This window comes from Canis aureus, chromosome 31 (assembly GCF_053574225.1).
Source record: "Canis aureus isolate CA01 chromosome 31, VMU_Caureus_v.1.0, whole genome shotgun sequence".
Lineage (NCBI taxonomy): Eukaryota > Metazoa > Chordata > Mammalia > Carnivora > Canidae > Canis > Canis aureus.
The window spans coordinates 11,859,329-11,883,026 of NC_135641.1; the positions used below are offsets into that span (position 1 = coordinate 11,859,329).

A 23,698-nucleotide genomic window follows, 5' to 3' on the forward strand; every position below is an offset into this window, starting at 1 on the left:
AATTTTCATTAAGCAAAATTTCATTAAGTGATTTTCCTTAAGTTGGTACCTACTGTTACCTACTACTACTATTTATCTCCACTTTATAGATGAGTAAACTGAGGCACAGAGAAATTAAGGTCTCAGCCAATCCCAAGTAACAGCAGAACTTTGGGTTAGAAGACAGGAGGGGCCCAATAAGGCTTCATTCTGGGGAGTGGAGAGGAGTAGAGAGCCACTTCAGAGGCAGTAGCCACTCCTGGGAGGCTTTGGAGCTCAGGGCTGGTGGTTCCATCTATAGGCTCCTACGCCGGTTAGAACTATCTCTTGGGGTAGTTCAGGTGTATAATGTGGGTGCATTCAGGCCGTGTAGCCTCCAAAACAAACTCCTGATCATCCTGGAGATAATCTTTGAGTGACATCTATATGTTCCTTTTTGATTGATGAGCTCTATTGTTTGTAAGCAAGTATTCTGACTTCTACAACTTGTATCCTAGTGTGACTGTCCCCACTTGGAATGGTTGAGCGTTCTGCACGATTCACTGTCCCTCACTCCATAACTCTTGGGGCCTTTGCGCTGCTCTTAGTTATCAAAGCTTTTCTTCAGTGACCAACCCAGCTTGCTCTTTCCCATCCAAACCTAACTCAGGATGGCAGGTGGGGTTTCATGTCCTCACCCACTTGGATCACTCAGTAGAAGCTGCCAGCGGTGCTGTGATGAGGACTAGCATGGGCTTGGAGAACATGATCATCAATTAGGGCTGTCTGCCTTAAATGCTGGGCAGGCGGTGTTTGAAGCACCAGGCTGTCTGACTTAACTTCAAAGATTCTGGAAGAAAACACCTTGGTGAAACTAATTCATATGAAATTTGAAATAATGTATAGTTCCCTAGGAGTATTTATGTTTTAAGAGTGTGTCTTGTTTTATTTAGAGCACTGGTTAAGTTGCTTTAACAAAAAATAATCCAGAGGCTCACATAAGGAGTTACTTTCTCCTGTATGTTATGGGACGGGGCAGTTACCCCATGGCTTCCTTGGTGGCTTCTGTTGATGTCTTTTCCTGGTTCTGAAAATGTTTGTCCTTAAATGCCCTGGAGGTTAGACACACCACCTTGACTCATACCCCACTCCACACCTGGCTCCGAGGGATCAGTCTGGCTCCGAGAAATGCAGTCTTGCCCTGGATAGTAGGTGCCAGCTGCCACTCTCTAGAAGGAAATGGGGAGGTCTGGACTCTGGGAGTCCCTTAGAAGTCCTTACCACGTGAACCTTCCTGGTAGAGTTTTAATAGCTCAATTTAGGAGAGTGGAATGTAGAATGGAGGGCTTTGGGTCATGCGTGCACACAATCTTTGCTCACATTTCCTCTGACCTGCACCTGAGCAGTTCCCCACTCTGCCCTTCGGTTTGGGACACAGGTTTCTGCCATTTCGAATAACATCATCTTGCAATTCCTTTGGAGTATAAGATCTCTCCTCTTGGATCCAACACGGCATGTGTTCCCTCAGGGTGAGCCAGCTCCGGTTTGGTGGCTATGAAAAGTGGTGGGTGAGTGTTGAGGACAACAGGCCCTCCTTCACAAGGCAGCTTCCTTGGGCAAGATTATTATGGGTCTTCAGGGAGGCTAGTATTCTCAACCAGGCCAGGAGAAACTATTTCTCAAGCAAGGGACTCTTAAGGCGTTTTAGGGTCATAGGATCTCGAAGCTTTCTGGGTCAACCCAGTGGACTCATTTTGGTTGTCAGGGTGCTACTTTTCCCAACTGATGCCCTAACTCCTGCACCAGAGGGTTGGCAAGGCTGTGAATTCAAGGTACTATTTAATTCTTCAACTCTAGGAATGAAATTTGGGGACTGATTTTCGGCTGTGCCGGTCCTACAGCTGCTATAAGGATCGTGATAGCCTCTTAGGACCTTCATGGAGTGTCCTGCCGGCTCTGACTCATCTTGAGCTCAGAGTCCCGATCCGGATCCCAAGGCTTGCTGTTTCTCTCCTGTAAGTTGTTGCCGGCAGTCAGGTGCAGCCCTCCTGCGCTTCCCAGCTGGTGTTTGCATTCCTGCCACGTTGGCCAGGTGCACAGCTACCTTCTCTCTTCTCTGTGCGTCCTTCATCTCAGACCACAGAGGCTGTGATCACAGAGCTGTGCTGCCGCTTTGCGTACTAACCACAGAGTCAAGCCCATCATCACTGGGCTCAAGGTCAAAGGTAGTTTGCCCGGGCTTGGAACCTGCTCCTGGTCCTCAGCTCTGTATTAATTGTGGTCTGATGAGGAACACAGAGACACACTGTGTTTCAGTGCAAGAGATTCAATCCAGGTAACTGGTGACAAGGGTCACTGAATGTAGAAATGTTTGAGAAACAAAAGAAGAAACAGAGGTGCCAAGGAAGCCACAAGAAGGAGGGGTGTGTTACCCTATGGTGTTAGCAGCTCACCTCCGGCAGCTGGAGCACAAGGGGTCACAGGCCAAGCTGCTGTGGGTGCTGGGAGGGCTGCAGGTGCATCACGCCAGGGCCCCCTGAATCCACAGCTGCTTGGCCTCTGCTGTCGCTGGAGCATCCGTGGGAGCCAGCACCGCACCACGACACCTTGGTTACTTCGGGACCTCGGAGAGTCAGGTGGTTCCGTCCACAGCAGTCAGTGTGCAGCCTACCTGAAGGCCCCGGGAGAACCATCACCGTGGCAATCTCTGCAGGGCTCCTCTTGGGCTAGGCTTAGCTTTTTGGGCAGAGAAGGAAGGGTCTGAGACAGCTTTTGTAATTATGGAATACAGACTTTCCCTGACAGTTGAAGGAATGCTTGAATGATGAAATGAGTCATGCATTCTTTTCTGAAGAAGAAACCGCTTGGTCTTAAAGAGATTTCCAGAGATAATCATCTCATTTTTCCTGTCCTTTTTATCTTCGCTTGAGGCAAAGGCAGCTACTTTCTGGTTGTGTGGAAGTGTGAAATGACAGCTGATATTGTGTGTCAAGGTGGCATCTCTATTCAAAGTTACCTTAAATATTCGGTCTAAATATAGGTCGGAATATAGTATTCTGAGGAAGGAAAGTCAGTTCTGCTTCCTGGCACAGCTGAGGGGTGGTGAGTGAAATATTATAATTAACTGAAACTGAGAACATGTATTATATTTATCTTATGCATTTTCAAAGCATTAGAATGTAATGGGATCTTTTGAACCTCTTTGCTGTTTATCTTACCAGCAGTGTAAGACAGTGAATGTCTTCTTGCCTCATGTCAGCTTTGAAAAATATAATTAAAAATAAACCTTGCAAATTTCCTGCTCAGAAATAGCATCTTATTTTAAAAATTATTTTAAGTAGAGGATTGATTTACATACACTGAAGGGCACAGATCTTAACTGCTCATCTCAGTGGGTTTTGAAAAAAACATAGGCACCTGCGTAACTTATACCTCATAAAGATATGGACTGATTCTGTCATTCCAGAAAGTTCCTTTCTGCTCCAGCCCACCCTGCCCCTCCACTCCACCGGAGACACCCTCTGTTATGACTCTTCTCATTTGGGTTGCTCCCCAGTTCTGAATATGGTGCATATAGCTTCTATGCACACTCAGGTGCAAGTCTTCTTGGACATATATTTTCACTTCCCTTGGGTCTATGACAAGGCGTGGAATGGCTGTGTCAAAGGCTAGGCATATGTTTAACTTTACAAGAATCTTCTAAATTCTTTTCCAAGTTGACTGTACCAGTTAACACTCCCACCAGCATCACTGCCAGAAAACAAGAAAGAAGCTCATCTGTGGACATGAAATTTGGAGGAGCCCTTGAAAGACAATAGCAGATTGGAGCAGATTGTCAGAGAAAGGAGCCCAGAAGCTCTTCCACAAAGCTTGGAGTGGTTTCAGAGGGAGTGGAGATAAAGAACAGGAAGTGGTTCCAGATAGTCACCAAGGTGATCCTGGCTGTGTCTGGCAAGATGTCCCCAAACTTAGGAGAAAGCATAGGTGTAGCTAGAGACCCGGGATGAGGGGGAAGATACTCACCTGATTGATCAGTACCTGTTCACTCCTTCTGGAAGGATACCCCTCACCCTCAATCATGGGAGACAAGAAATTCAGAATCAGGCTCACTCAGGATTTGGGCAGGAATTCCTGAGCGATCACATATTCACAGTGAATAAAACTCCACCAAACATTTGAGAAAAAGCGTTTCTCTAAACAAAGAACTAACATCTGAAACAATGCTAAAAGAGCAAGACCAGAGATTTTAATATATGCAATGAATATCTCCAAGAGCAATGTGAGATAAAATTTAGTCTGCTGTCTTTCTGTGGACAGCCTTTCTGAATGCACTCTTACCAAATGATTGAATGCATGTGCAGATGAATTAATCCAGGAATGAGAAGGGTTGTATCTATACGGGGTGACAAGAGCCCCTGACAGACCAATCCGCTGCCTGGGCAGCCCTGGCATGGAAGTCTTTCAAACACTTAGAAAGGGCTTGAGGTGGAGAGCCACACGCTAAATTCTAGTTTAATAGAGAGTACGCGTTAACGAGGGGAAAAAAAGATGGGAGAAGCCAGTGCCCAACATCATGACGATTTTGATGGAATGCAGAGGCCGTAATGAAGACGTAAAGCTGTCACTGTCCCATCATGATTCTAGAATCCCACGGGATCCCAAAGTGCAAGAGTGTTTAACTGGATGAAAGCAAGATATTTGGGGAATGATGCTGGTGGTTCGAGACTTCAGTTTATTTCGGGAGCAAATGATATTTTTGGAATTCTGCTGCTGACTCTGAGTTGCCTCTCTACTGCTAAACCCATGTTTGGGTTTCATTTTGTCCTTTATCTTGTTAAAAATGTAAGTTTTAATTATAAACATTTCTGCAAGAAATGTACGTGTCTGGGACAGATGGATATGTGGGTGGGCGTAACATACACAGGCACCATGACAGAAAAATCTATAGTAATTCATTAGAAGCAAGTGGACCCTTAAAAAAATTGTCCAAAATGTCTCATTATCGTGTTTGCAAGGATGGTGTATCTTAGTGCACAATGATACTGCGATGACCCTTCTCTCTTTGCCTCAGACTTGCACCTCTTGTTGAAACCAGCTCCTGAGTCAACAAATGAGACTAGGCCGACCTGTTTGTTGTTCTGCAGGTGAGCAAGCCTGGATAATGTGGCTTTCCCGCGAGCTTGGGCACCGCATCCAGCAGGACTCCCTGGCACCTTATGTCACGCTTGCCGGTCTGAGTGGCCTCCTCCACTTCCAGTGCCTTTGGTTTAGGCCTCGATGGCTCAGGGGCAGCGCTGACCCTTCCCGCCCTGCGCGTGGGTGGCTGGTGAGTGGACACCCAGGCCGGATTGGCATTTAACTCTGAAAGCGTTACAGGCTTACAAGATAGCTCTCACCCTGTCTCTGCGCCAGGCCCGGCGCTCTTTGCTTATTATTGTCGTGTCCTCATTTGGTCTAGTCTGGTCTCATCTTTCATCTTTCAGAAAATGCTAAATTGACTTCACTCTTTTCTAATAAGCTTTGACCTACAGCGTTAAAATTCTGCCCTACATCGTCCTCCACTAATGAAAGGTAACCCCCTCTCTCCACCACAAAATATTTGTCTCCGTGGAACATTTTATAGGCAGGAAAGCATTATTCTGGGCTGAGACTGGAGCTCTCAATATGAAGCCATCTTTAAAGAAAGGGAATGATCCTCTAAATCCTTGGGAGTAACCCGGACTCAGCTATTCCAAAAATGCCTGGAACGCCACGTCTACCTGCCCCTGGGATGTGGCCAGACCTGGAGGCCACTTCCGTCCCAACCTGCCTGGCATGTTGCCAGCAGAACAGCCAAAACCTTTGCTGCTCTGCCCTTTGCGTGCATGGGAGGGGGGCTTGTACCACCGCCCCCTGAAGCCATTGCTCTGCAGCCTCATCTTTTCTGAGAATCTATTCTATTTTGCTAGCACTGCTTTTTCATCTAGGCAGCAATATGTTTCTTGAAAAGAAATTTTATTCAGAGTTAGCCTCTGCAGAATAAAAAATTAGGCAATTTGAAAAGATAGATATTACTTCCTCAAAACAGATAACTTAAACAGATAAGCCACGAGTTGTACACACACACAGACACACACACATGCACACACATATATTTTAAAAAGCAATTACCATCTGCCTGATAGAGAAGAATAACTCTGTGGGAATTGAGGTTTATTGTGTAGCTTTATAATTAGGAGGCCTCTGAACAGAATAATATGTGTATCAGAATTCATGAAGAAGGCCTTCTGATATTTTCCTTTTGTTTTCAAACTCATTATATAAACAACATTTTGGGGTTTGGATAGAAGAATTTAGACTGTTGTCCTGAAGGGCAGAGCGCTTTTGCCAACATATTTATATTTTTTGAGAGTTAGAGGAAACCCCAAGCAGGGGTGTGGAACGTTTTCAGTTGGTTATCAGCCATTTCACTCGCATGAAATGCATGTGTTGAACTACCTGCCTGGTCCGATTGCTGGGGCCAGTTCTGGGCTGAGAAGCAGGTGGGATCCAGCCCTCCTGTCCACCTTGGGGCCCTGGCACCCCCTCCCTCCTGCAAGATTCCTCCAGGCACTCGCCTTGGCCTGTCTCCCCACTGCCCTGCTCCCCACACCTCTATCTGTTCTCTGAGCTGGAAAATAATCTCTGCTTCACCCTGAGGGGCTCACCCCTCCCTGGGATGACCTTAGCTCACTTTCCTCTGTGGCCCCCCGGAGTGCCAGTTACTTGGATTATTCAGCCACATGTACAACAGCGTGGGTCAGGGGTGAGGGGGATGCTGTGTCCCCCCACCCCATACCCCAGGACATCCATGCACAGATCTCCCCTCTTATGGGCTGATTTGTGTCCTCCCCACGTTGCAAATTCACATGGTGCAGTCCTAACCCCCAGGACTTCAGAATGTAACTGTATTTGGAGCCGGGGCCTTTATAGAGGGAATTAAGGTAAAATGAGGTCATTCGGGTGGGTCCTGATCCAGCACAACTGGTGTTCTTAGGAAAAGAGGAGATTAGGACACAGACCGCACCCACACAAGGAAGAGCGTGGGAAGACTTGGGGGGAAGCTGGCCGTCTTCAAGCCAGAGAGAGAAGGCTCAGAAGAAACCAACCCTGGTGCCACACTGATCTTGGATTTAGATACTCCAGAACTGTGAGAAGACAGTACTTCGTAATGGGAGCCAGCGAACCAGCACACCCTGCCGAAGGAGTCCACCCGGACGAGCCTACGTTTGTGCAGGGCACGGGGAGACAGCTTTGAGTCCGGATTCCTTGTGGGCTCTAGATGGCCGCGGATCCTATCTCAACCCCCTCTCCAGCTAGTTTGGGAAGCACTGTGCTGTCAAGGCTCACTTTTAAGCCTGCCAGAGTACAGAATGTGGTTGCCCTTAAAACACTATTGTGTGCAGTGAATGAGTGCCCAGTGGCCTTTGAAACTTTTAGCATATGGAATGATGTCCTGGCCATTCATTGTGCACTTGATCTCACCATCCCTCAGACTGACAGAGACACACACTTAACCTCTACCCCCAGACGGCTCACTTGGGTTTTGTTTTGCTGGTACCACTGGGAGCTTCCCTTTGCTTTTCCCAGAATGTGGTGCTGGAGCTCTGGTTGGAACCCAGGGAAGCCGAGTCCTACAGCTTTGCCTTCATCCCTCTACTGGAAAGCACATTGCTTTAATAGGTGGTTTTGCTTATTCTTTTCCTGAAATGGGTTGTGAACTGCCTGTGAGCAGGGACCTCACCTTCTCTTCTGTAACCCTCAACACCCAGCAGAGTACCTGGTACCCTAGATCCTCACTAAGGACATAGGGATTGTGCTGATGGGGGCCTTGTCCTTAGTGGAGGGTGTGAGGGGCAAAGGAGACCTTCCCACTCCTCCTCTCCCATTTCCTTCTCTTCTTCCCCCTGCCCTCTGCTCCCTCCCCTCCCTTCCTTTCCCTTTCCCTTTCCCAACACAGGCAATTCACCCAGTGACAAAAATGACTTTTTCTCCCCTGTCCCTTCATACTGTTATTGAAGGGTGAAATGGACAGGCACCCCAGGACTCTGTAAAGGAAGGAAGTGGGGAGAAGGAGCATGGACAGAGACGTGGTCCAACTGAGCTGAGCCTGGCACTTGTCAGGCGGGTAGAGAGGCTGGCATCTATGGGGCTCCTTGCTCCCCCTCTCCCAGCTGAATGAGCCCTGAAGACATATGTAATCCAGCCCCGGATTTCAGAGACAGGTTCCTTAAGTGGCCAGGCCTCCTGGAAAGGCTTCAAGGACAGGAAGGAACAGCAGCCTCTGGCTAGCTGTCCCCGAGCCTAGGGCCACATCAGGTTTGGCTGGGATCTGCAGTCTCCCACACATCTCCGCCGACCCTCCAGCCTGGGAACCTCTCCAAGCGAATGCAGAAGCACAGGAGCAGCCAACTCTGGCATGGAACCAAAGTGGGTTATTTTTAAAAGTAATACACAAAAGCCGTGCCTGCGACATAGAACTAGTCCGCGTGCAAAATGGAAAGTGTGATCCGTCTCCTGATGATATGCCAACGTCACAAAGTCTGAGGTCATGAGGACAGGTGAAAACTCTTTCTTTAAAGGTCATGGATTTGCTGAGTCTTATCAAATAGTAAAATTTTAAAATATTCAGATTTGGGACTAGTATTAATATATCCAGATTTGAAAATTGTGTTAAGATAGAAATACATGAGTGGAGAAATCTGGAAACTGTGCCTGAATATATTACCCCGTCTGTAAGGAGATTTCCCTGAATTGGTGGCTGAGATGTGTTTATATAATCTTAAATGTAACTACCCAAAGTTCTGTCACTTCCTGAGTTGGCTTCATTCATGATCATTTTAATCCAGTCTCCCCCTCCCTCCGCCTCCCTCCCTCCCCCTACCTTCTCCTCCCTCCCTCCTTCCTTCCTTCTTTCCTTCCTTCCTTCCTCCCTTCCTCCTTTCCTTTCTTCCTTCCCTCCTTCCTTCCTCTCTTTCTTTCTTTTAGCTAAGAACATCTAAACTTACAAGTTATCAAGCCTAGAAAAACCTGTGGCCCATTCAGTTGAATTTTGTCTTTGACTAGAGCACCCAGAATTTCAGTTTAATTTGACAAGTAACTGTTGATTGACTGTTGATTGAGAGACACAGGATTAGGCCTAGTCTCAAGGTAGTTTCTAGAAACATATGATTGTCCTTTCTAATGTCAACTTCAGAAACATGCCTCAAACAGCCTACTTTCCCATAAGAATGCCATTAATAATGTTATTAATACACTTGTATAGCATCTTGTGAAACTATATTTATTCTTAGCTTTGCCTAACTTTTGTGAGTATTGAATTCTGGATATCTACTCATGACCTTGTGAGACTCTTCATCCATCTTTTAGCCTTAAACTTGCATCTTTCATGCTTTGCCAAGGCTTTTGGATTTGATAAATGGAGGCATTTTGTTGAGCAGTCTATTGGGTTGATTCTACGGCCACCATCATAATTTGGGCACATTATTTAACTTCTGTAAAACCTAACTTTCCTCATCAATAAAAACTGGGTAACAGCCTACCTCCCAATGATTGTGGCGAGCATTCAATACAATAGATTCTCCCCAATTCCTGGCACATAGTAGGCACTCTGTCAATATTTGTGGACACTCCCTTAGTGATCTAAAAGACATTGATGATGCTCATCTCTAGCCTTATTTTCATTTCAGGTGTCTAAAGCTTCGTTAATTCAACCCAGGGCTTTTCAACTTTGCTATTATTAACTTTCTGGGCCAAATAATTCTTTGTTGTGGGGCTGTCGTGTGCATTCTGGGGCTCTGAGTAGCATTCCTGGCCTCCACCCACCAGCTGCCAATAGACCGCTTGCCCCAGTTGTGAAAACTAAAAATGTCTCTGGATGTTGCCAGATGTTCCCTGGGGGCAAATGCACCCCTGGCTTTTACTGCTGTTTTAACAGAAGAGGACTGAGTTTCTAGTTAGGGATCTTCAGGCTTATAGTGAGTCCAGAGAAATCTCCAGATGTCAGGCCTGCAACCCCTCACTTTGTGATCACCTGTCTCTGCTTAAGAAGGATGGGCACTCAGCATGGAAGAGACCCTGCCCAGAACTACTTTGCTGCTGAGTGGTATTAGTGAGTTGGATGAAAGCACGTGGTTTTGAGTCTGTGACTACCCCTAAGGAAGCTAATGGGTGCTGGAGATTTACCAAATCCTCAATTCCTTTGACTATTCTATCATAACTTTGGTGAGTATTGAATTGTACATATTTACTCATGAGTATGTGAGGCCATCCTTTTTTAGTCTTAAAAGAAGTCTTTTCAGGGAAATGTTGGAAGAATTTTATGAACTGTAGTTGGATCAAGTGTGATAACTCTTTATAGTTCTTCTATATTAAAATGTCATTTGATTTAAGATATAGGACTATATATTAATAAATCCTTCCATCCACCTATCCCTCCCTCCATCCATCCATCCATGCTCCATCCATCCATCTGTCAAAGAACTTCCAGAGCAAGCTATCTAAAAAGGCAAAAGGCTAATTGTGTCTTCGGTTCAGAAAGACTTTATGGTCTCTAATACAATGTACTTTTAAAGATTTTATATTTATATAATTATAACTATAATTACATTGTATATAAAATTATGATCATTCTATAATAATTAAGTAGAATAAAATTATTGTGTTTAGTGAAGTTAAAATATGCAATATATATCATACAATAGTATTTATATATCACATACATTCTGCATACATTGACCTAAATGACATAATTAGAATAAGACCCTCTAGGCATGCACTTTCCAGTAGAATGGCATTAGGCATAGTACAGGCACATGTTAGGAAGAAGAAAAACATAATTCCTGTTCTCAAGGATACTTTAATCCAGTGGAGCACAGTATATGAATTAACACAGCATATTTTTAACAAAAAAAGTAGCCTAATGTAAGAACATTATTAAATATATTTTCTTGTGAAGTAAAAAGGCGGATGAGTAATAAAAAGGCAGTTATTTTCTTTATGAAAACTTATTTCCCTCTGTTCTTCCAGTCAGTGATTTTATCATACTGTTTACCCACTTAGAAAACACTGTCATTTCTGTGATTGGAGGTTTCTCTAGACGTTATTGTATGAAGAATCTGGGACTCCTACACTGGTTGGTTTCACCTACTTCATTACTTACACATTTTCAAAGTTATTCCTTAATCTCTCACTTGTCTGAAGGACTTTTCCCTGCTGTGTGAAGGTTTGGGTCCAGTGGGTTGAGTTTGATCAGATGCTGGGGTTTTTACTGAACAGAGACACCAGCTACCTCTACACAGGGTTTCTTGGAGCCCCCTGCACTTACCCGTTCTGCTTGCTACCCGGGTACACAAGCCCTGGCTTGTGTCTGCCACCCTCCATGGTGAATCTAATTCCCAAGTCAAATTACTCTTGATGTATTTGAGTCAAACAGGTTTTCTATTAGTTTTGCAAGTGTGAAAAATATATTGTTCACTTTTCATACAACGTTTCCCCTTTCTCATCAGATGATGAAATCCAGTGAATCAAAATGGAACAGAAAGTAACCACCTTACAACCTGAGAATTAGCATTTAAAACTCTTCCTCTCCACCTCAGGACGGCGCATAAAGGTTTCATTCACTCACTCATTCATTCATTCATTCATTCATTCGGGGGGCATTTGTTAAATGGGATAGACTGTGCTAGAATTTATAATTAAAAGGAAGGTAGGAAAGAATAGGATGTAATCCTAGGATGTCTGAGGTTTATATTCTCGTTCAGCTCTTCTCAACCTGGCTACACAGAGACTCATCTGGAGGGCGGTGCAGGGTTGTCTTGGGAAAATCAGATGTCCACTTCCAGAGGGAAAATTAAACAGAACCTCTTGGGTAATGCTCAGCCATGGGCGGCTGAAAATCTCCCCAGGTGTAATGTGCAGCAAGGCTGGGCTTGCTGGCCTGGATGGACAGGTGGTAAGCAGCTGCTAGGGTCCTAACTCAGGTGGAGCACTCTGGCCTGGTCAAGGGGGCCCAGGCCCTGCCTGGGGAGCTCAGAGAGCCACTTTCCCCGGCAGCAGACCTCAACTCATCATCCTTATAAGCGGCAGCCTTTCCACGGAGCTTGTCTGCACATCCTCCGGTTCGGTGGCCCATCCACGCTGGTGCTGTGGATGGTGCCTGAGATGGCCCATGAGGCAGATGACGGGCTGGGGCAGGGTGTGGCCTGGTGTGGACAGTGCTGTCCTCCAGGGCTATATGCTGGCTCTGGCACTCCAAGGGTACCTCGCTGGGCGCGGGTCAGGTTCTGAGAGAGGACTGACCTGGGTCACTTGGCACAACAATCCTGGGAAATGTGGGTGTGGCAGAGTCACCAGGGTCACTCCTGGGCTAGACTCTGGGCTTTGGTGGTGAGTCAACCACAGTCATCCTGGAGGGAGTCAGTCACAGGGTCTCCTGTAGGATTCGCTCACCTGGCTGGGACAGATAGTAAGCTGACCACCACTGCCCCCCGGTGCTGGACTCGTCACAGGAGCTCCACTGGGAGCCAGGGCTGCGTGATGGGTGGGTACCTGTCCCCCTTGAGAAGTCTGGTTAGAAGCAAAGCTAATCACAACTTCTTCCTCCCTCTTTTGTTTTCAAACCTCTAGGTTGAAAAGCTTGGGCCATTAATGCTATTATTAAAGCAGATTGATAGGTATGTACCTGCTTCCTAAAACTAACCCTTTTTGGCTCCCGGGAGGGTCCAGAGTATTCCTAAGCGGGTGGGGAGGCAGAGCAGCATTGCACCGAGTCCTGTGTCTTCCCTTACATGGTTTGGCCCTCCAAGGGAATCCTCAAGGGCTCAGGGCCCACGCATGTTGCCTCTCCCCCGGGAGGGCTTTTTTAACAGCAGAGGCCGAGCCAGAGAGATGAGCAGTCGTTCAGAGAGCGTGCTGACAGGGACAGGAGACAGCCGGCTGGTGGTAATTGGAGCGCCCCTGGCCCTGCCAGCCTGGCACCCCGCACTCGTCCCTGAGCCGGCCAGGTGACCCTGTGCCCTGTGCCGCCCTGTGCCCTGGCCTGGTCTCTCTCGGCCACCCCTCCACCCTGTGCTCCAGCTTCTCATGGCAAGTCCCCACTCATGGGCAAAGCAGGCGGGCGGGGAGCGGCTGGCACATCGTCATCTGTCCTGCCTGTAAAACTAAGGAGTCCATCCATTTTCAAAGGAGTTTTATTTTGTTTGTTTGTTGTTGTTTTTGGCCCCAAATGAATCCAGTTTCTTACCATCAGCAAGATTTTGCTGGAACGAGTTTTATTTAAATGGCCTGGGGTCCCCACTGCACCCCCACTGAATCATAGCTCAGAAGATGATTGGCCAAGAGGAGGTGGCTCAGTCTCCTGGGCTGCCAGGACAAAGTGCCACAAACTGGGTGGCTTAAAACAATAGGACTTATTCTCTCGTGGTTCTGGAGGACAGATATATGGCATCAAGGTGTTGGCAGGGCTGGAATCCTTCTGAAGCTAGATCCTTCCTCCCTCCCCCTGGCTCTGAGGCTCCTGGCAGTCCTGGCCTCATTAAGTTGGCTAAGTTCGTAGCTGCTCTGCTCTGAGCTCCTCTGTCATCACCCATGAGTCTGTCTTCACATGGCATTCCTTCTTCTTATAAGGATGCTACTCTTCAGATTAGCACCCACCCTCGTGGCTTCCTCTTAGCTCCATCATGTCTCTAAAGAGCCCATTCGCAAATATTCAAAATATTTGCAGGTACCTGGGGGCAGGACTTCATTATTTCTTTTTTTTTGGGGGGGGGCACAATTCAACCCATAGTAGAGGTGAGAGAAAATAAACTAGAATGCCTGTGTGGAAGGCATCAGGCACTGAAGGGGATGGTGCTGATGGTGAATGCAATCTTGGGGGACTGCAAGCAGACTCTTGATTCTGTTAATTCACTGATGATTGCAAGCCTCTGTCTGCCATTGCTGTTCCATGAAATCCCATCCAATTGCCATGAGAGTGCTTTTCCATCTGTCAATATGGTATTAAGTCATGGACATCCTTTAAATCGACAGGACGTGTATGTCTTGATTTGTGGGGCAAAGCACGTAGTCTGTCTTCCATGAGGAGTTTTGGCCAGGCTGGGAGGTGGAAGTGGGTAAAGGTGAGCAAGCTGAGAAATGAGGAGAGAGAGCAATGACTTCATCTGGAGTTTTGATTCAGGCACATGCTTCTGAGTCAGGGTCCTGGCAGGTACATGGGTCCCTTGGGTCCCCGTTCATCTGAGGTTCACGTGATGAGGCTCATCGTCCTGGAAGTTGTCTTCATCGAGATGGTGGAGTGAATTTGTCTGCGGGAGTTGTACAGGGTCGTTACTTGCCTCAAAGATATGAAATCCTGTATTGAGAAAATAGAAACCAAATAATCAGATATGGGATCTCCAATACCATAATAACAAGGCTCAGAAAGATCACTATGAAGCCAAAGGGCTCTGCTTGTGCCCTAAACTGAAAATGTAAAACCATGCACTGAAGTAAGTTTCCCAGTGATGCATTTGTGACATGCCAGGGCTTCCTGGTTTTCTCTAGGGTGGCGGTAGGGCTCTTAGAAGAGCTAAGGCAACGCTAGACTACTGTGATTATAAGAATAAAGAGAGGTTGGGCTGGGGAAGTAGCCTCTGGAGCCGGTCAGACCCCCAGGGCCTCACTGTGTGAGCAAATCATTTCAATGTCCCATCCACAGGAGTTAATTCCTATGCCTGGTTGTGGAGACATTACATCTGAGGCTGTACCTGCAGAATTTTGCTCTACCCTCATGACCCAAACACCTCCCAGAGGCCTCATCCCCTCATGTCATCACACTGGAGTATTAGGCTTCCAGCTGTGAGTTTGGGGGGTGAATAAGAACATTCAGTCCACAGCACGAGGTCATTGGAAGGAACTCTAATCCAATATGACCAGTGTCCTCATAAAAGAGGGAACTCTGGGTACAAGGACCAGCAGGGAGGGAGAGGATGGCCATCTATGGGCTTGGGGAACAACCTGGACCAGAGCAGACTCCTCCCCAGCACTTCCAGAGGGAGCATGGCCCAGCCTATGCCTTGACCTTAGACTTCTGGCCTCCAGACCCGAGGGTAGCCTTGTTCTGCTGCATCAGCCCCCCTGTTGTTGGTATTTGGCTCCAGCAGCCCAGGGAAACTCATATGCAGCAGCTAGGTGGGGAAACACAAAAGCAGGGAGCAGTGCACAGAGTTGGCACACGCCACCCAGGTCTGGGCTGTTTCTTCCGTTGGAGTTGCCCGGTGCCCGCACCAGCCAAGGATCACCTCCCTGACCACCATGGTACTCGAGCACCACGGAGGGCAATGGGCATTCAACGCAAAGAGGCAGCTTTTTAGCAGCTGCCTTGCTGTTTCTTCCTCTATTTCTATTAGTTAGATCTATAAAAAGACTAGAACATCTTGAAGATGAGGAAAGCGTTTGGGTGCAGCAGAACCCCCACTGAAACATCCCCCCCACCCCACCCAAAGAAGAGTTCTGAGTGTGTCTCTGACATCACAGCCTCTAACAGTGTATAATTATATGAGATATTATTAAATTGTAAAAAGTGAAGCAGGAAAAGCATGTACTTGGGAAACTTGGTCTCCCAAGTGTGGCTGTAATCACCAGCCTCTCCACTGGTTGACATTGTATTTACGGAGAGAATGTCCTGTGGGGCTCTCTCTTGCCCCCGTTTTGATGTGAGACCCATCTGAAAACATGGCAAGGTGACCAAGTCAGTGTCAAAAAGAACACTCATCTTATTTGGTAGCTGATGTTTCATTTGCACTATGATGCAATGAGATTGTTTGATTTCAATAAACCCCACTGGAAAGTTAATGATTCCCTCCTTCCTTCCTCTTTTCTTCCATGACTTTCTTCTGGTCTCTATAATATAATTCTTCACATGCTCCAGCTAATGATGGGTTTAGTTGAAGGAATCTGGGGTTTGAAAACATGGTAATGACTTAGAACTTGAATCTGTGGAATTAAAGCAGGGTTGTCAGCCTGGACTTCGGGGCAGGATCACTCTGTGTGTTCGTGGGGTGCGGCACTGTCCTGTGCATTTAGTGGCATCCTTGTCCCCATTGACCAGAAGCCAGCAGCAACGCGCCCTTGGCTGTGACCGCCAAAAGTGTCTCCAGGTCTTACCAAGTGCCTTGTGCCTGGTCGGGGACAACAGAGCCCCGGGTTGAGAACCCCTGACTTTTAGGGGCGGTGTAAAGGGTTACACAAGATCAGAAGAGTTGAGATCCCATGTGAGTGAAGTCTCAGCTGCTGACACTTTCGGAAGTCAATCATCCTGCTTATTTTTCCAGATTTCCCTGATAAAATCAAACACATATAGTGATTGATAAAGCAGAGGCGAATGCTGAATTAGTCTGCTCAGGCTGCCGGAACAGTTTTCATGGATGGGCCAGTATGAACAACAGGGATTTTTGTTCTCACAGTGCTAGAGGCTGGAAGTCTGGGGTCAAAGTAGGATTCTGCAGACCTCCTTCCTCAGCTCACTGATGGCCTCTGTCTTGCTGTGTCTGCACCGCATTGTCCCTTGTGTACCAAGAGCAAGCTCTGGTGTCCCTTCCTCTTCCTATAAGGACACCAGTCCTATTGGGTTAAGACCTACCCCTATACCCCACTTAGCCTTAATTACCTCCTTAAATGCCCCATCTCCAAATATAGTCGCTTTGGGGATGAGGGTAACAACATATGAGTTTGGGCAGACACAGTTCAGTCCAAAATAAGTGCTAAAATTATAATTCTGTCCATAAATCTCCAAGATACAATCAATCACAGAGAATCAGGAGAAAGAGCCCCACCCCTTTTAAATAAGGTCTGCTCTTTCTACTGCCTCCTCATCATGGTAGCATTTATTCATATCTTGTGGGGGGCCTTCTGACCCCCTTCAACCATGGCGTGTTCCCTGCCTTGTGTTTGATCATCCTGGGCAGAAGCAGCCCAAAATGGAGCAAACCAAAATCAAATAGCCCCACGGGTGCTGTGCAGCCAGCGCTCCGAAATAGCAGCACCCATTCCACATCCCCCTGGATTCGGGTGAGGCGTGTTCCACCTTTTCAGAGAAGGCTGCTAAGGTGGGAGATCTTTGGAGTCAGAGGAATAAGCACTGCTCTTTCAGTGACTGGATCAGCCACTGGGCCAAGCCCTGGGGATGCTAGAGGGAACCACCTTGCTGGCCAGGTCCTCACTGGACAGAGGAGTCAGATCACCCAGGAATCAAGAGCTGCAGACTATTGAGTGACAGGGACAAAAGTTCTATGGAACCAGAAGGCCCTCGACCAAGAGTTTTGTTTACTTTGTGGGAGGTCACAGAGAGCTTCCTGGAGGAAGGGACAGGTGAGCAGAGGTGCTTTTAAGTAAGGATTTGCACACTTGTTTTAGGAATGGAAGGGGAGGGCTTGGTTTCCTCTGGGTGATTCACATTTGCCAGGGCACTTTAATTACAGTGAAACAGGCTACGTTCAAATGTGATTTGGGATTATTTATTTTAAAGATTTAACAAAATTGCCCTGATTGTGAGTGCCCCTGAATACAAAGAGGCAACATTAAGAGGGAAAAGGCGATTTTCTCCTCTTCTTTGTAGAAGTGTGGATGCCACCAACGAAGGAGCTTTGGAGAGAGGCGGGGCCAGGGGGCTGACGTTGGGAAGACATTTTTCCTGGGGCGTCCTTGGTTTGTGGTGACCCAAGATCCCAGGACAGGTGCGAGAACCCCAGGCTCACTGTAAGTATTACTCAAGAGGGGTGGTTGGTGAACAGCAAAGAACCAAGCCATCCCCAACTACTAGGAGGAATGAACTCGCCTTTAACCCTGGAATGAGTTCCCACCTGACAATTGTGGTCACCAGTTCCAGTACATGAGGGCTCCCCACCACCAAGCAATCTGAGGCACCAGCTGGGTGTCCTGCAACTGGATTGTGACACTATTTACCTGCAGACACCAATCCCCAAGTGCAGGTTGTCACCTGTGCTTCTGATGAACCCACTACGGGTTGGAGAGAGTTCCCCCCATGACTGCTTCCTCGGGTTCCCCTGCTGGAGAGGCTCACAGAACACAGAGGAACATTTCACTCACTAAGTTACTGGCTTATTACAAAAAAAGCAAACTCTGGAACAACCAGGTCTGCTGGAGAGATGCAGAGGACCAGGTGCAGGGGGGGAGAGGGTGTGGAGCTTCCCTGTCCTTTCCAGGTGCGCCCCAGCCCCAAATCTCCATGTGTCCACAATCCAGAGGCCCTCTGAACCCTGCCCTTTTGGGTTTTTATGGAGGCTTCATTACACTGGCACAGATGATTAAATAATTGGTCATTGGTGATTGGACTCAGTCTTCATTCCTGCTCCACTCCCCAGAGGGAGGAATGGGACCAAACACCAAGTCCTCCTTAGGTGTTTTCCAAAAGCCGTGTCATTAACATAACAAAAGACACCTTAACTGCTCCCAGCATTTCAGGAAATTCCAAAGGTTTTCGGAGCTTTATGCCGGGAAGAGAGAAAGACCAAATATTTACTTCCTGTTATAAATTATAATATCACACCACCCCAATCCCATCTGTGAGATCATTCAAGGCCTGGTTGGGAGAGAAGCTCTACCCACTTGAGAATGGAGTGTGGCTTCTTATCCTTAGATACTTCACCCGTGTTGCACAGAAGAATTACCAAGAAATAATAATAATAAAATTAAAAAGCAATTTAGCGAGAATCTCGGAGACCTCACTAAATGATTTAACGTGCAGCCTGAACAGCGAATCCTACTCTAGACTGACCTTCGGAGACAAACAGGAATTTTAGGGCCAGGAGGATGACGGAGCAGCTTTCTCCCAGTTCACAAGTGTAAGAGAAGGACTGAGGCTTGGAGCTTCTGGGTTGTTCCTTCCCATTGGAATCACCTGGAGGAGTTTTGAAAATCTGTGTCCACACCATACATAGCCCGTATCAATGGAACTATAAACTCTGATGATTAAAATGAATTTTTGTCTTATTGCGTTTGGTTTTGTTTTAATGTACAGCTCATTTGAGGACCAGGGAGGAGTTCTGGCACTTGATCATGCATCAGCGTGACCCAGAAGGCCTTTTACCTCAGAGGTCACTGTTCTCTCTCCAGCTCAGAGTTCCTGCTGTGTGGTCTGGGGGAGGGGTGACAACACGCATTTCTAGTGCCCCTCAGGTGACCCTGATACTGCAGATGCCCTTAGAGAACTAAGTCCTGGGTCATGCTCCACCTCCTGGTCACTTGAGCCCTGCCATGAGCTGGTTCTGACTGGCCCAGACAAAGGAGCCAGAACCATCCAAGTGGGCAGGTGTCCAGGTACCCCAGACTGGGCACATGTACAGGCGATGGCCTCCTGCCACTTGACGAATGAGTCAAGGTCTTTCTGTGACTGTAGAGGAAGCAGTCCCATGGCCACTGGTTAGTGCCTCCTTGGTGGTTTCCATGTATCTTATCTGACCTTGGTTATGGGCTGTGACTGATGAGTGGCCAGAGACAACAGGACGTCAAACAGATGACTACCTTCCAGCCATAAGAATTGGTGCTGCCAGGGCGAGAGAAGGTCAAGACTTTCTTTTTTAAAATTTATTTTATTTACTTCTTAGAGAGTACATGTGTGCGTGCACAGGGGGAGGGGCAGATGGTGGGGTAGGGGAGGTGGGTGAAGGTCCCAAGCAGACACCCTGCTGAGCTGTGATTCCCAACTTTGGGCTCATCTCAGGACCCTGAGATCATGATCTGAGCCAAAGGCAAGAGTCAGAGGCTCAATTGGCTGAGCCTCCCAGGGGCCCCAAAAGTCAAGCCTTTTGAAGCCAGAATGATTTACTCTGGATGCTTATCTTTGATGACACCTTACCGCAACCCTTTTAGTCACTCCCCCCCCCCCCCCCCCAATTAAGCAAGAGTTAAGTTGCTCAGGATAAGTAGAGATAAATTACTCAGCTGGTTAGTTTGTTTGACATTTAAAAAGCTATTTATAAAAATGATTATTTCTCAAGAAAATAAAAATACTGAGAAACTCAAAATTGGCAGTTCTAGCAGAGGGAGGAGATATTATGCAGAAGGCATTTTGGGGTTTCCTTGGAACATATTTTGAGTTTATCCAGCTTTCCTTTCCATCATCGGCATCACCTCTTGCTCTGGCAAGATTCCCCAATCTTAAAACTTTTATCACCTTGTCAATTAAAAAGAAGAAAAAGCTTATTTGTGCATTGTTATGTCCACATCCACATGAGCATTGGCTGCATCCAGGGGAAGCTGGCTCCCTTTGCCTCTCCCCTGGCCCTGGGCAGTGGAGGAGGCATAGCTGGCAGGAGTGCTCTGCGTGTGGGTGTTGCGTGGCGTTACACCGGAAATGACGTGGCACTGCACAAATGGGAGAAGTTATTTTAGCTCTCACTTCAAGTAGGAGGTGACTCTTCTCCTTCAAAGAATTGTAATCTCCTTCCTCCCTCCCTCCATCCTGCCCCATGCCTGGCTGCAATCTGTCAAGGACACCAACAGTGAAAATGTTCATCTTTCAAGAAGACTGCAGACGCAGAAAGTTCAGGGAGGGAGAGAGGCTTGTAACACTCTGTGGCTCCTTACTGGGGTTCATGGTGAAAGCTGAGAGCCCCTGTGGCCAATAGGCATGGGGTTGCTAGGCAGGAGCACCCTCCCAACCAGTCCAGTTTGGATGTGGCCAGAGTAACATGGGTCTCACCCATTTCCAGACCCAACTAGACTCTGTCCACCTTGATTTAGGGCTGTTGTCAGGTTTTCAGGGGTTCTTATCAGAATCCACACTATATCCTCATTTGGCTGGAAGCAGTGAGTGTACCCATCAATATACTCCCAATGACACACGGACCAACATCCTCAACAGGTACTTTGATTGGGTTTATAAGGCCCCAAGTTAAGGAGTCCCTTTGGGTTTTGTTAAACATGGGTACCTTACCTGGGTTGCTCCTATTTGACTATTGCACCCAAGTTGGTTTGCTGACGCTGCCTAGTGACACTGTCTGTGCTACACATTATGCCACAGGTCCATGTGCACCTGGACAGCAGGTATAATAAATAGGCCAACCCCTACACTCATGGGACCCTGCCTCGTCCTTGTGCTAGATTCTCCCCTTCTTTTGCCAGGAATTCCACTGTTCCATATGCTAATGAGGATATTGCAAGATTCCAACCGGAAACTTTTTCTTTCATACATGTTTTATTTTGGAATAACTTTGGATTTGCAGAAAAGTTACAAATGTAGCACAGAGTTCCTACCCAGGGCCATGCCAGGCCAGCATGTGCCACACCCTGAGAATGAGCGCCTCCCTGAATTTGCATCCAGATGTCTCTCTCACCTGTGCCTGGTCCCAGCCCTGTCCCCATGTCCCCCTCACCCGATCTGCCTGATGTTCCCGTCTTGCATGACCATGGTGCCTCTGCCAGGACTAAGAGATTAGTGCGGCCCCATTACTAATGACCAGACATCAGACTTTGTTCAGACCTCTCTAGTCTTCCCCACTCTCGATTCTTCTTGGTCCAGGATCCCGTCCAGGGCCACACATGGCACTTATTTCTCCTGCCTCCTCAGGCTCCTCTGGTCTGTGATGGCTTCTCAGCCTTCCTTTGTGGTTTTGGACAGTTTCCAAGAGTGTTGGTCTATTGTGTAGAATGCCCCTCATCTGGGTTTCCCTGAGGCTTTTCTCATGTTGATGCTGGGGCTTAGGTACTTTTGGGCAAGAATATCAGGAAGGTGAGGTTCCCGGTGGAGGGCATCATATTGGGACATCATATTGGTCATGATATTGCTGGGCATGATAATCATGACCATTTGGTGCAGGTGGAGTGTGCCAGGTTTCTCCAAAGTAACTTTACCCTCTCTTTCCTATATTCTATCCTATATTCTATATATTATATCCTATATAATCCTATATTCTATCCTTTGGAAGTGTGTCATGGGGTCAAGCCCACACCCCAGGGGAGCAAAGGTGGTGTTCAGCTCACTGGCTGGAGGGGGAAGTATTTTTGCATGTCATTTAGAATTCTTCCTAGCCACGGCTTTTCCGACAGGTGGGTCCAAATGTTCCCTGAACGTACCCCTTTGCAAAGGACAGATGACAAAAACATCAGTGACACAAGCAGCTCTCCAATAATGTTAATGACCATGATGGGTGGTGGCGTTGGTGCCCAGGGAGTCAATGCTTTGGAGATGGCGTGCCACTCGTGCTGATGCAGTCTCTGGCATCAAGGATATGCGGTCAAGGACAGAGGGGGCTGTGTGAGTCCAAGTGGATGGCCTGTTGACCTCCCCCCTTTTTTGAGAACTGCACTGACCACCTGTGGATAGGGTGTTCGAGCCTGGGACCTACCCGAGGGCGGGGAATTGTGAACCTTCTCAACAACACACAGACAGCCATAATTAATGGAGACATCGCCACATAGCTTCCTCCATGAAGCTGGAAATGGAACCTTCTCTTTCAAAGCTATAATTAAAGAAACGGCTAAGAAACATGATCTTTCTAATCTGCATATTCAAACTTACCTGTCACAACATATTGTTAAACTCCTCTTAGGTCTTGATTGTCACTTTCCAATGCCTGCTTGCACAGATCATTTATCATGTCTTAACTCTTGAGTGCTCTTACGAACAGAGCCGTGCATATGAAAGGGCTGTCCAGGGCCTGGGTGTGTGGGGGTGACAGTTCACACTCACTTTGACATCTTTATCAACTGTTTCAGTTATGCATGTTGGGAAAAATCTCATGGAAACCCAACCTTATCAGGTACATTTTTTCTACTAGGATTTTGCATGGTATTAACCACAGTGCTATCAAAACCAGGGCGGGTCTGGAAGTTATTAATTGAACTCTGCCCAGGGAGCCTTTGTTATCCTGATTTAAGATCTCCTGATGCAGCACTTTTTACCTTCACAGGGTCCACGTGGCCATGTGTGTTCCCATGCTCTCTTGAGGGGGAAAGGAAAGCAAGGCTGGTATTTAATCGGGAGGGTCAGCCCAGCACTGACCTGCCATTGCTCTTGTTCTTTGTGGCAAGATGGTGATGCCTCAAGGTCAGGAGGCAGGATTTGTGCCTCAATGGTACTTGGGGACTGGCAACATTGGGACATTCTTTTTTTTTTTTTTTTAAAGATTTTATTTATTTATTTGAGAGTGAGAGGGGGAGAGAGAGAGAGAGAGAGAGAGCATGAATAGGAGGGGCAGAGGGAGAGGGAGAGAGAGACTCTTAAGCAGATTCCATGCCGAGTGTGGAGCCTGACATGGGGCTTGATCCCAGGACCCCAAGATCATGACCTGAGCCAAAACCAAGAGTTGGATGCTCAAATGGCTGCACCACCCAGGTGCCCCAACATTTGCACATTCTGTTGTCATATCATAACTTTATTTATTTATTTGTTTACTTATTTTTTAAGATTTTATTTATTTATTCATTCATGAGAGACAGAAAAAGAGAGAGAGAGGCAGAGACACAGGCAGAGAGAGAAGCAGGTCCCACGCAGGGAGCCCAATGGGGGACTCGATCCTAGGTCTCCAGGGCCACACCCTGGGCCAAAGGCGGCACTACAGCACTGAGCCACCCGGGCTGCCTCATATCATGACTTTAAAGAAACCTACGCAGTGGCTCCATTTACCCCTGCTTGATCAATACTGCCAGACTGAGCTAATTTGTTTTTCAGATCAGCTTGCTCTGGAATTGGAATATTGAGAGGATCCCCTTTGAGACACAGTCC

The 23,698-nt window shown here is 47.2% G+C and overlaps 1 long non-coding RNA gene across 1 annotated transcript; it reads right to left on the reverse strand.

Annotated features, from left to right (window-relative positions):
* Nucleotides 1–13,226: 13,226 nt before the first annotated feature.
* LOC144302185 (uncharacterized) lies at nt 13,227–21,077 on the reverse strand. The gene is made up of 2 exons (XR_013369028.1): nt 20,909–21,077; nt 13,227–14,326 (listed from the first exon to the last, which is right to left on the reverse strand). It is a non-coding gene; the product is annotated as an uncharacterized LOC144302185 (long non-coding RNA).
* Between the last annotated feature and the right edge of the window lie 2,621 nt (nt 21,078–23,698).